Below are 14,969 nucleotides of genomic sequence, written 5' to 3'. Positions count from 1 at the left end.
ACAGACCTCCTGTCCACTTGACATCTTACCTGAAACAGGCAGTAGGATATATTAGCCAGGAGTCCAGAGGTGAGGTCTGCACTTGGAGAGAAATCTGGGCATCCTCAGCCTATAGGTAATATGAGACTAGGTGAGATCACCCAGGGGGTGATTGAAGGAATACAGAGAAGACAGGAGAACCAGGACCGAGCCCTGGGGCACTCTTACATTAAGAGGTGGGGAGATGAGGAAGAACCAGCAAAGGGAAAGAACAGCCAGTGAGGTAGATGGAAAACCCAGAGTGCTAGCCTGGAAGCCAAGTGAAGAGAGTGGTCAAACAAGAGGGCTTGATTCACTGGTAGCAAAAGCTGTAAGAGGAGGACTCAGACTCACCCTTTGGATCTAACAACATGGAGGAGAAGCTAAATGCGTGCTTTTGGACCCAAACTTAGCCTTTCAAATAAGTCATAGTTCCCGCCTTGAAGGAGAATACAGGTGTGCAAAAAAGGGTCATTTAAGATTGATTGAAACAAGTCTGAGAAAGATGTGAAGATAGTGTCGTGGGAACCCAGCAGAAACAGACAGTACTTCTGGCTTTTGTGGGGAGGGTTGAGGTCAGATTAATTCATGTCTTCATTCGTTCAATGATTCATTCATTCATTCCACAAAAACTTTTTGAGTGCCATGGACTGAGAGGAAGGGAGAAGGTAGAGTTGTTGTTTAAGGGGTATAAAGGTTCAGTTTTGCAGATGAAAAAAAAGTTCTGGAGATGACTGGTAGTAGTTGCACAACAGTGTGAATGTGTGTAATACCACTGAACTGCACACTTAAAAATGGCTAAGCTTGTAAATTTTGTTATGTGTGTTTTACCACCACATACGCACACACACACAAAATCAGAAAGGAAAAAAAAATCTTATTGAGCCCCACCATGACCTTGGTTGGGAATATGATGTTGAAATGGAAGCATTTCAGTAGAGGGAGATCATGTGGAGAGAAGGGGAGGAAGACATCCAGCTGGAAGGAATGCTGAGAGAAGGGTCTGGGCACCAGTCCTATCTGTCTAGATTGAAGCATCCTCTGGGGGAGATCACAGGAGCTGAGGCTGCAGACTCAGGCTGAGCCAGTTGCTGCAGGCCTGGCAGCCTGGCTGTGGAGTTGGGCTTGCCTTCTTGGGTTCTGGGAGCCTCTAAAGGTTTCTGCCCATGGGCGTGTCATTCCAGAGATGTGCATTTAGAAGCTTAATCTCATTAATCCTTCCTGTTAAACCCGTTGCCTATTAAAAGCAGTGGGATTGAAGCATGCATTACTCTGATGAAAATTGCGGCCTAGCAGAATTTTAGATGCCTGGGCATGTGTTCATGAATTGAGTAGGTTATTTTTCCACCCATTTTACAAATATTTATTGAGGACTGTCTAAATGCCCGTAGTATTCTAGGCACTGGAGGTAAGGGAAGGGGTGAATTTCTCAGATCGCTTCTCTTTGATAAGCCTACAGTCTAGGGACTCCATTCCCAAATAAGAAATTATGCTACATTGTACCGCATGTTACCATAAATGTCTCACCGAGGTTCCATGGGAGCCGAGAGGAGGGTGCCTGGCCTGTCAGGGACACTGGGATGGCTTCCAGGGAAAGGCTGTCCAGTGGATTTGAAGGATGAGCAGTATTTTCTAGGCAGAGAAGCAGAAATAGACATCCTGGGAGGACAGTAAATCAAAACTTATTGGGGTTGTAAATTTAAAGAAAACATGTAAATATTCTCTTTTAAAGTTAAACTCTTATTTCATTGGCTTTTAGGTGGTGCTGGCTAGAGTGCATGCTTTTGGACCCAAGCTTAACTTTTCAAATGTGGAATGCTAGGCCTTCATTGGTAAGTTTGTTTGATGCCTTCTTACCAAATTATGCTGTCAAGGATTGGTATTTGGAATGAAGGGCAAGGTAGTTATCATTGGTGCTGCTCTGTGAAGGGTACCAAGCCTGGACCCTAGAGAAGCCTACAGTATAGGTGGAAAAGATCCACAGGAGAAGTGGATCCCACTGTAGGTTTCTGCAGTAGGTGCAGAGGGAGAAGCCAGAGGAGAAACACCCAGGGGTGCAGGGGATGGACGCAGCTGGCCTCACAGAGAGGTGCGGCTTTGGCTGCATTTTGAAGGATGGACAAGTCCAGGGGGGAGTGAAATAAGCTTTTCAGGCTTGAGAAGGTGGGTGTAAGATGTAAAGAAAGTGGGCTCAGCGGAAGACCCACAGGAACAAAAACTTCATCCAAAGGAGTGGTGAGTAAGAACTTCTTCAGGATCTGCTGGTGGTTGATTATTCTATTCTAGACCAGGGTCAGCAAATTTTTCCTGTAAAGGATCAGATGGTAAATATTTTTGGCTTCCTAGGCCATATGGTTTCTGTCATAGCTACTCAACTCTGCCATTATAGTGGGAAAGCAGCCATAGTTAATATGTATATGACGGTGTGGCTGTGTTCCAAAAAAGCTTTATTTACAGAAACAGGTCGTGGGCCGGATTTGGCCTGTGGGCTATAGTTTGCCCACTCCTTTTCTAGACCCTGAATGCTGTGCTGGGCTAAGGCACTTGGACTTTGTCCTGAAGGCAGTGGGAAGCCATTGAAGTTATTTGGGGCAAAGAAGTGAAATGGCCGAAGTAACAAGTTAGGAGCATTCATCTGATAGCTGGACAAGAAGCATGGGTCCTGTTCCAAGGCAGCAGTAGCAATCCAGGTGTGAGGTCATGTGGTTAACAGTGCTTAAAATGGAGAAAAGGTCCAATAGGAGAGATATTGCAAAGGAAGAATGGTAGGATTTATGGCCTTCTTAGACTTTAAAGACAGGAGCCAAAGAAGATGAAAGTTTAAACTTGATAGTTCACAATGGTAACATTGACAGAAATGTGGCTGTTGGGGATGGAGAAGGGTAGTTGATGCGTCCAGTTTTTGATACACTGAATTTGAGATGGTACTGATTCATCCACAAGATATGTCTAGTAGGCAATTAGAAATTCAGGGCTGGGGACTTCCCTGGCAGTCCAGTGGTTAAGACTTCACCTTCCAATGCAGCGGGTGCGGGTTTGATCCCTGCTTGAGGAGCTAAGATCCCACATGCCTTGTCGCCAAAATACCAAAACATAAAACAGAAGCATTATTGTAACAAATTCAATAAAGACTTTAAAAATTGTCCACATCGGGACTTCCCTGGTGGCACTGTAGTGAGAAGAAGAACCTGCCTGCCAGTGCTGGGGACACGGGTTTGATCCCTGGTCCAGGAAGATCCCACATGCCGCGGAGCAATTAAGCCCGTGTGCCACAACTACTGAGCCTGCACTCTAGTGCCCACGAGCCACAACTACTGAGCCCGTGAGCCACAACTACTGAAGCTCACGTGCCTAGAGCCCGTGCTCTGCAACAAGAGAAGCCACTGTGATGAGTAGTCCCCACTCACCACAACTAGAGAAAGCCCATGCGCAGCAACGAAGACCTAGCGCAGCCAAAAATAAATAAATAAATTTATTTATTTATTTTAAAAAATGGTCCACATCAAAAAAAATCTTTTAAAAAAAAAAGAAATGCAGGGCTGAAGCCAGGGCTGGGAAGGGTAGGTCTAGAGGTGTAGAACAGAAACCATAGGATTAATAAGTTCTCCCCGTGATGAGCAGAGGGCTGAAGGAGAGAGTCCCAGGAAGGGAAGAGGATGGGACAGCAGAGACCACAGAGAAGGGACCTGAGGGAAGGCTGCCGAATTGGTGACAAGGTGGCTACCGCTGGCCTTGAGAGTGAGATGTGGGGAGGGGGGAAGGGGGGAGGAAGCTAGGTTGCACAGGGTCCATCATAAATGACGGGTAAAGAATCAGCTACGTTAGTAAAAGTGACCACTTACGGAGAGTTTGGATGCTAAAAGAACGGAGACACAAAGATTTCAGCGTCTGCATGCCAAAATAACCCTTTCTTTAGCTTTGAGGCAAGCAAAGCAAGCCACGACCAGTTCTCTTGTCTGTCTCTGGAGCCAAGTGTGTTTGGGAGTTTGTGTGTACCTTGGGCTTGTGATTGCGTTCTTATGCTTTCTTTGAGGTGTGGTGTTCTGAGCTCTGTCATAACTTGCACCAACGGAATCTAGCCCATGTTTGGACCCTTGCCATGAGACAAGATGTGATCTGTTGGGGAAATAGTTGCATTTGCCTGAGTTGGAGGAGAAAATAGGGTAGAGCAAGAAACGGAAATTAAACTCCTTAATGCAGAGTCTGCCCAAGTATGGGAATTTGCGATAATTCCTCAAGTCGCTCAACTAGATAGCAATTTATGTGCCAAGCATTTCGAGTGTATGTTCCTTGGTTTGAATTCTGAGTAGTCTTTGGGTCGGTTTTTGCAAATATAGCAGTTAGAGATGGAGTCATAAAAGCAACAGGTGGAACTGGTTTGGAGCCTCCGTTTAGTGAAGTCTCACTATATCCCAGGCATAGTGCCGAGTACTCTGTAGGTATCATTTTATTTCATCTTTGCAACCACCTGTGAAAGAGGAATTAGTGTTCCCACTTCAGCAATAAGGAAATTAAATCACAAGAGGTTGCCTGAGGTTACAAGGGATTTGAACCCAGACCTATCTGACCCCCTTAGTTTAGGCCACTTTCTGTTTTCTCCCACCTGGGTGTGGAATTTCTCCTCTAACTTACATAGAAGGACTGGAGACAGAATGAGTTCTTAAGGTTAAATATTCAGAGGCTGTGGTGGGTATTTCTGCTCCTTAGGAGTCTATTAAAAGTGTGGAAGCAGTATGGGATCCTTGGGGGAGACTAAGGCCAAACTTCAAACACTAACTGTTTCCCCTGCTGAAATTTTCATTTAGTTGCAGAAGGTGGCAGGTTTGGGCTTGGAAAGGAAATCTCACTAGAAGGCATGACAGTCAGATTCCAGTCCTAGCTCTAAGGCAGTTATAATCTACTTTTTGTTTAAATACTTGCATCTCTCTCTGCTCACCTCCAACTTCAAGGTCCGAGGCCAGGGTCCTGCGTTGACTTGTTTCCCACCGTACCCCCAGCATCCAGCCTGGTATCAGGCGTGTAGCATGTGCTGATTGAATATTTGTTGTTTCTAGTGAGCCAGGCAACTTGGAGCAAGGAGCTTCACCTCTGTGTGCCAGGCACTGCCGTCGGCACTGCAGTTTTGCAGGTGACACAGGACAGGTTCTGTCCTCGTGAGGCAGATGAGCCAGCAGGGGAGACAGACAGAATAGACAGGTGAGATGTGCAGTCTGAGGTCAGGCAGGCAGGATAATCCTCTGAAAAAAGTCATAATAATGCACTTTGGGGTGACTGCACATATGTCATCTAAGCTGTCCACTCTGTTTTAATTCTTTTGCTTGGCTGTGGTTGCTAACACCCAGCTAACTGCTCCCCGCAGCGAGAGCTCCCTCCTGGGGCCAGAGCAGCCTCCTACCTCTGGCAGGGCTGAGCGCTCCCCTCCTGGCCCCTCTCCTCTGCTCACCCTCCTGTCTGGCCTGCCACCCCCTGGTTCTCCCCCAACTCCGTAGACCTCGACTCCGCAGCTTGCTGTGCCGGTTCTCTTTTCTCTACCTTTAGCTTAATAAGGTTTTGCTTGATCCCTTTCTGGTCAGTCCCAGTATTCTTCCCCGGTGAGCTCATCCACTGTTCACCTCTCTCCTGAAGTCACCCAGATCTGCAGATCCAGCCCAGAACCTCTGCCCAGCCCTCCTTCCTAGCTCCTATCCTGTGGGCACCTCCAACTCAGCCCTCGCCTGGTACCCAGTGTGTCTGTCTCCCTGTGGTGCCTGCCTGGGGTGGGACTGCACCCCCTCAGTCATGTCGACTGCAGGAGTCACCCTTGGCTTTGTCCTTTCCCTCAACTGTCGTCTTCCATTGGCTACCTTTTCTGGAAGAGCCCGTGTTCTAATTTGTCACTCCCTGCCCACCCCTTCGTTTAGGACTCCTCATTTGGATTGTTTCAGCAGCCTCTTGGTTGGTCTCCCCGGGCACACTTTTGTCCTCCTTCAGTCCACCTCCACTTCCTAGCAGCATGATGTTTCTAACTCACACATCTATCATGGCTTTCTCCTGCTTAAAATTCTCCAGGGGCTCCTCATTGCTTATAGAATAGAACTTAAACCCCCACAGCGGGCCTGCAGTCTTTTCATAACTGGCCTTTGGCCACCTTCCCTATTTCACTTTTTCCCTAACCCGTATTTCTCACATCAGCCCGGCCTCTCAACAGCCATCACTTCCTGGTGCCTTTGCCAGAACTGGGCCCTTTCCTGGGAATGACCCACACCCCCTGCTCCCCATTTCGCTAATTCGGGTCAAGTTTCTGATTTTCTGGACACCTTCCTTCCCCACCCTGCACTTCTCTGTGACCTGGAGGTGACCTTCCTCCTGGCTTCCAGAACACCCTGCATCTCTCTCTCTCCCAAAACATTTATTGGCGTAACTGTTGATTTACTATCTGTTATGCTCAGTAAACTGAGCTCCTTAAGGGTGGGGAACACACACACACACACACACACACACACACACACACACACACACACACACACACACACACACACACACACACACACACACACACATCTCTCTCTGGGTTCTCGGTGCCAGCACTATGTACCTGGTTCAGGAAGTTTGTTGAAAGAGTGAGGATAGCAAAGTCTGTTTGTGCAGCCAGACAACAGATTTATAACGTGATCAAATGTATTTGAAACTGGAGGTTCATTGGCTATTGAGTTGGGTGGGGCCTCCTTGCTTCTCAGTTTTGATGGCAGGATAGGTTGTTGTGGGCCTGGGTTTGTGGTTGCCTATTGCATCTCTCAGCCTACTGAGGCCTCGGGAATATATCTTCTCTATATTCTTTGCCCCTGACTTTTTTATTTTTAACTCCCGTTGTTGATGGGATAGTAAAGCAATGCGAAGTGAAAAATAGTCCATCAAGGAATGCTGAGGAGTGAGGTCCACCCAGCTTCCTGGATGAATCCCAAGTTTCCTAAATTAGCCAAAATAATGATTCTTGCTAACCACTGACAGCTTCTCCCTTTCACATTCAAGCTGAGAGTGCTTTTCTGGCTGGGGGATGAGGATAGCTGGTGGTCCTTTGTGGAGGTGCCCGACGGCATCTTTATCTTCATTTGGAACCTTGTAAAGTCCTCAGTGAATACTGAGGAGTAGCAAATAGGAAGAGGCTCTGAGCACAGGGATGCCAGGTCTGTGTCTGTATTTACCATGGGAGCTGCTGTGATGCACCTAGGTGCTAGGCTGGTACCTTCTCATGTTTTCATGTGGGGCTTTCAGTTTGATGCTGTTGCCTCTCCTTCACTTCCTGGTTCTGCCACAGAACTGGGAAATTGTGCGGAGAATGCAGGTTTTCTTTGGGGGTTCACAGTAATCTGGGAAGGCCTCCTTGAAGCAGGAGCCATTTTCAACACAGACGTGTCCTACTGACCAGGGTGCTCCAGCGGGCACTTGGGGCTGCTTTTCTTGCCTGGAAATACTGATGATGCTGCTGCTTTCCCTTTCAGGGACTTTCCAGAAGCTCTTCCCTCAGCATGGAATGCATTTTCCTTCTGCTTTGCCTGGTTCATGCCCATTCAGCCTTCAGATATCAGCTGATTTGCTTCTTCTCGGGAAGCCTTCCCTGACCTTGATAAGAAACCTAGGTCTTATCATCACCATTACTGTTATCACTTTATACTGCTTATTGATTGCCCACAATGGGGCAGACATTGTCCAAGTGCTTGGTGGGTAACCACTTAGTATTAGGGCCTCAGTAGATGTTGGCTGAGGTCAGGGTTATCATTATTACCCCAAAGATACCTTTCAAGGAAACTGAGGCCCAGATCAGTTGTGGGCATGCGAGCAGGGTTTGTCCCCAGGTGCCTGACTGGGTCTGTGCTTCTGCCCATTCTTCTCTACTCTGCAGGCCCCTCTGCCAGGCCTTCAGCAGCCCATCCTCCCACTCATTTCAGCACTCACCCCAGAGGCCATTTTACGTTTGTTTGTGTGGTTATAGATGAATGAATGTTCATTCTCCCACTGGGCAGCCTGGTAAGCCCCAGGACGGCAGGAGCCTGACCTCTAGGCAGGCACTCAGGGCAGAGTTGACCGACAGCCTGCCTGCCTAGACAGCCGCTCACCCACTGGATCTCCTTGCCCCTTGCATCACAAGAGTCTGGGCTGTGAACATGAACTCCCTGGGGGGTCCCCACAATTTAGCCTGCACCCTCCCCTCCTGTTTCCGTGTCAGAGCTAGTGGCGCTAAGGAAGCATCTGTCCCTAGCTGGGTCTGTCCCTTTGCCTTTCCTCCACCTGTGAACCCATCCTCATCCTTGTATAAAGAAGTCGACCCCTTTCTTCCCCCAGGACAGAGCCCTCACCCGTCCTCTGCTCCTCTGGACCTGCACATGCTCGGGATGGCTCTGACCACAATGGGCCATCCTGACCTGTGTTCCTGTCCTCCTTGTCCTTCTGCAGCTGCTCGGGACCATCCCTGGTGTGACCTCTGTGACCGGGCAGTGTCTTGTATAGTCAGGGCTGAGGGGGCCACAGAGGGGGTAAGAGGACCGAAGTTACTACCCTAAGAGCAGTTGCACCATGATTCTGAGTGTGTGGGGTGTACCTGTGCTGGTGAGTATGTATGGGGCGGGGGTGTGTTTCTTGCTCGATGCTTTTACTTGCATAATTTATCCTCGTGCACATTAGAGACCATGCCTCCTTCTATCAGGGGTCTAATGTAGGGCTCTGAATAATAGATATTTCAGAGCTGTTGGCTAAACAGATCTTTCCTCCTCTCTCTAGCTGAAGGCGCCTCCCCTTTTCCCCATCCCCACTTTGGTACCTCTCCGACCATGTCATAGGGTTGTTGTGACTATCAGGACCCCCTTCCCAGACCCCATTCAGACAGCAGTGATGTGAAAGCCCCATCTAGACCTTGGCAGGCTGGCAGGGCGCCAGGCTACATTGCCCAAGCTGGCAGCAGGGAGGCCCGGTCCCCCAGGGGCACCTCACCAGGCCTCCGGGGCCCGGCTGGCTGAGCTCTGAGAGATTCACACTGGTTTTGAGTGGGAAAAATAAAAATTAAAAATGGTTTCTGACCAAGTGGGGAAAGTGGGCATGGGCAGGGGCGGGGTGGGGAGCAGGAGGACGCTAGCCATGGCTTCCGACTTCCTTACATCTTTTTTTTCTTTTTTTTCTTTTTTTTTTTTGCGGTACGTGGGCCTCTCACTGTTGCGGCCTCTCCCGCTGCGGAGCACAGGCTCCGGACGTGCAGGCTCAGCGGCCATGGCTCACGGGCCCAGCCGCTCTGCGGCATGTGGGATCTTCCCGGACCGGGGCACGAACCCGTGTCCCCTGCATCGGCAGGCGGACTCTCAACCACTGCGCCACCAGGGAAGCCCCTGGCTTCCTTACATTTGCTGGAAACAAACTGAGATCACCCTACAGCCTCTGGGACACCCGGCACAATGGTCTCAGGCCCTGGAAGCAGACCTGCTTCACAGTGTCGGCTCTGCACCTACTAGTGGTGGGGCTTAAGACAGATGACCCACGCTCTCTAAGCCTCAGTTTTCTCACCTGTATAACAGGATGATGATCATAGTAAGCACCTCTGTGAGGTCCTTGTGAGGGTGAAATGAAAACATGCTTAGCACTGTACACGGTGTGTAGAAAATGCCAAATATTTGTTATCATTTTACTGTTGTTTTTGAAAAGTAGCATTGTCAATAATTGTAAGAAGACTTTGGACAGCATACAAAGTCTAAAATGCACAGGTAAAGGCTGTGAGCAGTAAATGAGATGGGTGTGTGGGAAAAGCACTTTGTGAATTGCAAATTGTGTGCAGATATTATTATTAGCACAAATAACTCTTTTATTGCTTTGGCTTTGAAAAAAATGACAGAGCACAATTTTATGATGTTGAGTCTAAGTTCTTTACTGGTTTTGGTTTTCGTTGTGGAGGGAGATTTGTCAGACAGGCCTTAATTGGAATCTTGACCAGAGGCTGTGTGACCCACATTGGTGATCCCAGGTGCCCAATGTCTGACGAGCCCCTGGCACAGAGGATCAGTTCTGTGGCTGCTCATATTATTTTAAATTTTTTATGATAAACTTTTAATACATAGTGGTATAGTAACTTCTCGTAAGTCCATTGACAGTAAATTGTGGGCATTTGCTTAGGACAAATTCCTGAGAATTTGCTCAAGAAATTCTCACTCTCAGAGTTTTGTACCTAATATAGCTGAAGAAATGTAAGCAATTTATTCAGCATTTGATGTAGACAAATACCACTGCTTTCTCAAGTATGTTAGAAATATTTTCTTAACATCAACTGCTTGCCTTTCTTGTGTTTATCTCCATCTCATACCATTTCATTGTCTCCTCCCATCCTTCCAAAAATGAAATCAAACAAAAATTTAAAATGTAGGTACTTTTAGACAGAGGTTGAAAATTCTCTACTTATTGGCTGCATCTGGCCTGCAGATGTATTTTGTTAAGTGCTCACAATGTTTTAAAACCTTTAAGTTAGTGGGTAACATTTAAAAGTTGGTAGATATTATCTAGAAATCTGGATTTCCAGATCTTTACAAAAATCCGAAAGTCTAGCAGCGCTGGACCCTCATGGCGGTGATGAAGTATGGTGGGCCCTCTTATGGGGACTTGTTTCTCCAGTTGCCCGGCCCTGCCCAAGCCCTGCTCCTGTACATGGCCTGTAGGTAACTGAGTTTGTAATCTGTGCTAAATGTAACCAACATTTCTTAGACACTGTGCATCAGTTTAGAATTATTTTTACCGGCAGCGTTGACCATAGAGAAAATTATTTCACTTGCTAAGTTTTCATTTTTATAAGCCAAGTAGCTATAGTGTTTTATTTAGGCTCTTTTGGGTTTAGTAGAATCACCTTCTCTCCTCCCTGTGAATTTTCCTCATTAATAATTTTGAAAGTCTTCAGCCAGACTTATAAGTCAGTGTAAAATGTTGGATAAGGCAGGAGATACATTTTGATTGCTTCTATTTAAGGGAGGTTGAACACAAGTGACCTGCTTTAATTCAGTAATTTATGATGTAAATTTGAACAATTGAAGATACTTAGTCGTTTTTAGCCATCTCATTGAAATAGTTGTAATTGGCAGAATCCTTATTGAAAGAGGAGTTTGGGATTCTTAACACTGGAGACCATCCCCATTTGTAGGCTTTCCTCAGGCAAGCCCATACCCCCTTCCAGCCTGTGAGCACGCACAGAAATGGGGGCATATGCAGGAGGGGGGCGGTGCTGAGCCCCACAGTGTTTACTTTAGGGGAGTCCTTGAAAGCAATTTTTTAAATTACTATTATCCTATGAGCTTTAAAAAATTTTTTGCCATCATGAAAGAGTATACACTTGTAATAAATTTAGACAGCCCTGAAGAAGTGCATTAACATAAAGGAAGAAGGTCTTCTGTGACACCCGCCTCCCCACTCCCAACCTTCCCCTGAGATTGGCACTTTTTGGTGGGTATAGTCCTGGACTTTTTCATTTGCTTGTATCCCCTTAACTCCTACCTCCTTTGCCCTCATGCCCAACATACACATTTTTACTTTTGTAGAAATAGACTCTCTCTATGCCTATAGTTCTGCAGTTTTCCTTTTTTTTTTTAAGCTGTCAATTGTTATGGTTTTCATTTCAAGTCCATATGTACAGATAAATGTACCTTATTATGTGTAACAGTTGTACTCCATGGTATGGGTGCATTTTAAGCTTATTTAATCATCCCTGTATTGGTAGACACCCAGGTTGTTGCCGATTTTTGCCATTGCAACCATTGCTGCTGGGGAAATTGTTACACCGACCTGTGAACTTCTGCATGAAATTTTTCTGCTCATAGACACCTGAAAGTGGGACTTTTGGCCTAAGTAGTTTGCCATCTAAAATTTGAATCAATATTGCCTAATCGCCCTCCAAAAAGGCTGTACCAGTTCATGCTCCTTTTAAGAGTATCCAATTATGGCTCCAATAATCTAGTTTTTTGCTTAACCATGCATGAGAAAAGTAAACTTTAAAAACTCACAAATATGCCATCAAAATGACACATTTGTCTTAGAAAAGCATTCAAAATATATAGCTATAGATTTAATTAAATGATTTTCATACCTAGTGATGGTTATCATCCTGCAAGGTGACAAAAATGTTCCCCAACTGTTGTTACCAATTTAATTATTAAATACTTATGTGAGGATTTCAGTTGTGCCAGGGAGCCTTTGGAAGAATAACAGCCAAATCACGGCTTCCTTTCCCACTGGTCCGCCAGGGCTGCCTTGTCTTTCCTTCCAAGGGCTGAGCCCTCAGGACGGAGGTCGGATCAGCATTTAAATGGGAGTGCCAGGCCTTGGGGAGGGGGAGACAGCAGTGATGTGGTGAAGTACCCGAGGATTCCCAGCATCCCCTCCTTACATATGAAGCCGTTTTTACATTGACAGGTTCTTCCCACATGTGTTTTCTCATAGCATCCATATGACCTCCCTGGGAAGCAGGCACTCCCCTCTCCCCTCATTTATATCTGGAAACACTTAGGGTCAAAGGTCTGACTTAGTGAGTGTCACACAGATGGTCAGGGTCAGTGCACTGGACCCGGTGTTCTGACTCCAGATATGGCGGAGTCAGAGCCCTGTGAGGCTGAGTGGTAGTTTTTTGCCTATAGGACACCGTAGACGTTTCCTTTACTGAACTGGGGGCGGAGAAAGGAAAGGGAAGTGATATTCCCAGACTTCCTGTGTTCATTTTTTGTCCACAGCTTTCTCCTAGCAGTGCTAACATTTACAGTCATGTTCTCGAATATTTCCTTAGCCTTTGGGAGGGATCTGTGAATTCTTGACCAGGGGCCTTAACTGATCACAGGTGGTTGAGAACTGCTGACTATATCTCCTCCTTAAAAAGGACAGGTCTCAGGAGATGGTCAGCTTACTGCCTACTAACTGTGTGTAAAATTTTGAATTTCGTCTTCTCCAGAGACCTCTTTTCTGCCTCTCTGACCTTGTGTCTGGCTCTTGCTAACAGGTTACCCTGTATTGGCCAAAGCTCCTTAGCAGTAACCTCACTTGTGAGCCTGCAGGTAAATTTGATGCCCGGACCACTTATCCTTCCAGGATGCTGTCAGCTTCATTAGATCCAAGCAGGGGTCTGGTCTAGTGAAAACAGGGATCTGGAGTCAGGTAGAGCGGGTTCAAATCCCGGCCCCCTCGCTTTTACTACTAGCAGTGTGAACCTCTCACTGTTGACCTTATGTCTCTGAGCCTCAGTATCCTTTTCTACAAAATAGTGATAATGATTCTCTCATACAGGCATTTTGAGAAATACGTGAATGAAGATTTGAAAGGTGCCTCTCAGATGTTCAGTGCAGAATAGACACTTTATAAATGTGAGTCCTCTCTCATTTTCCTCTATAGGAAGAAGGTTCTCCTCTGGGGATGCTCCAAACTGGTAGCTGCTGGCTGGGGATCCTGGGATCAGGGCAAGGCCTTTAAGAAATAAATGACAGGGTGTGGGCACAGTGTTCCAAGGACCTGGCCTTCGAGTCAGAGACTGTCGTTCCAGCTTCATCCTGCTGGTGACTCCCCGGTAACAGTGGGTAAACCTCATCCCCACTCCAGAGCTGCATTTCCTCAGTGTGACCTGGGGCTCAGGTGCTCCCTAACCATCCTGCTTGCTGCCGTAGGAGCTCCTGTGATGGAGCAGGACTTTGGAGTGTACTGGAAGGGATGCAGGCCTTGGTCTCAGGAAGACCTGAGTGTGACTGGCTCCCGTACCTCCCAGGTCTGTGACCTTGGGCACATCCACTAGCCTCTCTGACACTTGTTGTCTGCATCTGTAAAGCAAGGCAAGTAGGACCCACTTCCAGGCTCACTGTCTGGACAACGGGAGTCCATGGGAACAAGGTCAGTTTCCTTCCCTCTGTCTCCGACTCCTGAGTGCTTTGGTTGGGGATTTGCCAGGGTTTCTGCAGAGGAAACCCAAAACAACCTTCCCTAGGTGCAGTGCTCATCACACCTCCAGCACCCTGAGATTCTTGACTCTCGGATTTCTTGAAGTTCCTTTATGTGGTCGAGAAACTCCTCAAAGGAAGCGTACAGCCCACTGAGCTTTGCTGGTGCCTCCGTGACAGCGCCTTCCTTTCTTGCCCTGTCTCGGCTGCAGACAGCAACTGCAGCGTGAGTCAGTTGCTTGTGTATAAATTCTTCTGCATCTCTCTGCAGAGAGAACTCCATTCATTTAGCCAGTGTTCGCTGTGCCCAGGACTCATGCGAGGAGGTGGGATATGGAGAGGAATTGACTCACAGCCACTGCTCGCAAGAGCTCACGGGGGGAAAGGTGCAAATAGACAGTATGACACACGAGCTGTGCTGTCACCCAGGCATGTCATAGGGTGCCATGGGAGAAGAGGACCGAGTGGCCTCTCCTGGGGACCCAGCACACAAGAGATGACTTTGAGCAAGTCTTTAGAGGTGAGGAGGAGTCCACACTGCAGAAGTCCAGGCAGAGTGAGCCAGGCAGCAGGAGCCACGGGGCAGAGGCCAGAGCCCTGAGGGAGGTAACACTGGCTATCTGTCTGGAGCTGGGGCACGGGGCGAGGACCGAAGTTGCCACGTCCTGGCGGTCATGTGCACACTGACGACCTTTTGGGACCTTTCTCCTGAGCCCCCAACTCACATACCCACTGCTCACCCAGCATCTACCCCTCAGTGTGTATGGGCATTCCAGACCCAACATAACTAAATAGAAGTCTTAGGCAGAAATGTGACCCTCCCCAGTCTCCCCCGTGTTATGTGGCCCCACCATTTACCTGGTTACCCAGGCCCAAAATGCAGGTTTCACCTTTGACCCTACTCCTTCCCTCGCTCCTCACCTTGTGTGTTTACAATGTTGACAGCTGTTCTATCACAGTATATCCTGAAAGCCGCCACACCTCCCTCCCCTTGTCCAGAGGTCCCCTATCTCTCAACAGGTCTCCCTGCTTCCACTCTGG

General features: G+C 47.5%; 1 protein-coding gene across 10 annotated transcripts in view; it reads left to right on the top strand.

Annotated features, from left to right (window-relative positions):
- Positions 1-14,969, top strand: part of BMAL1 (basic helix-loop-helix ARNT like 1) — a 104,107-nt gene that overhangs the window by 29,055 nt on the left and 60,083 nt on the right. For 7 of the 10 annotated variants that reach the window (XM_033404463.2, XM_049713794.1, XM_049713796.1 and 4 more), the window contains exon 2: positions 1,778-1,850. The exons of 1 other annotated variant lie outside the window; for it this stretch is intronic. The gene's annotated coding sequence lies outside the window, so the exon portion shown is untranslated. Of the gene's footprint in view, positions 1-1,777; positions 1,851-13,287; positions 13,365-14,969 lie in introns of all 10 variants that reach the window. 2 more of the 10 variants (XM_033404458.2, XM_033404456.2) reach the window with 1 other exon arrangement.

Source organism: Orcinus orca, chromosome 8 (genome assembly GCF_937001465.1).
Source record: "Orcinus orca chromosome 8, mOrcOrc1.1, whole genome shotgun sequence".
Classification (NCBI taxonomy): domain Eukaryota; kingdom Metazoa; phylum Chordata; class Mammalia; order Artiodactyla; family Delphinidae; genus Orcinus; species Orcinus orca.
The sequence above is the reverse complement of the archived record's forward strand: the minus strand, read 5'-3'. Positions and strand labels throughout refer to the sequence as shown.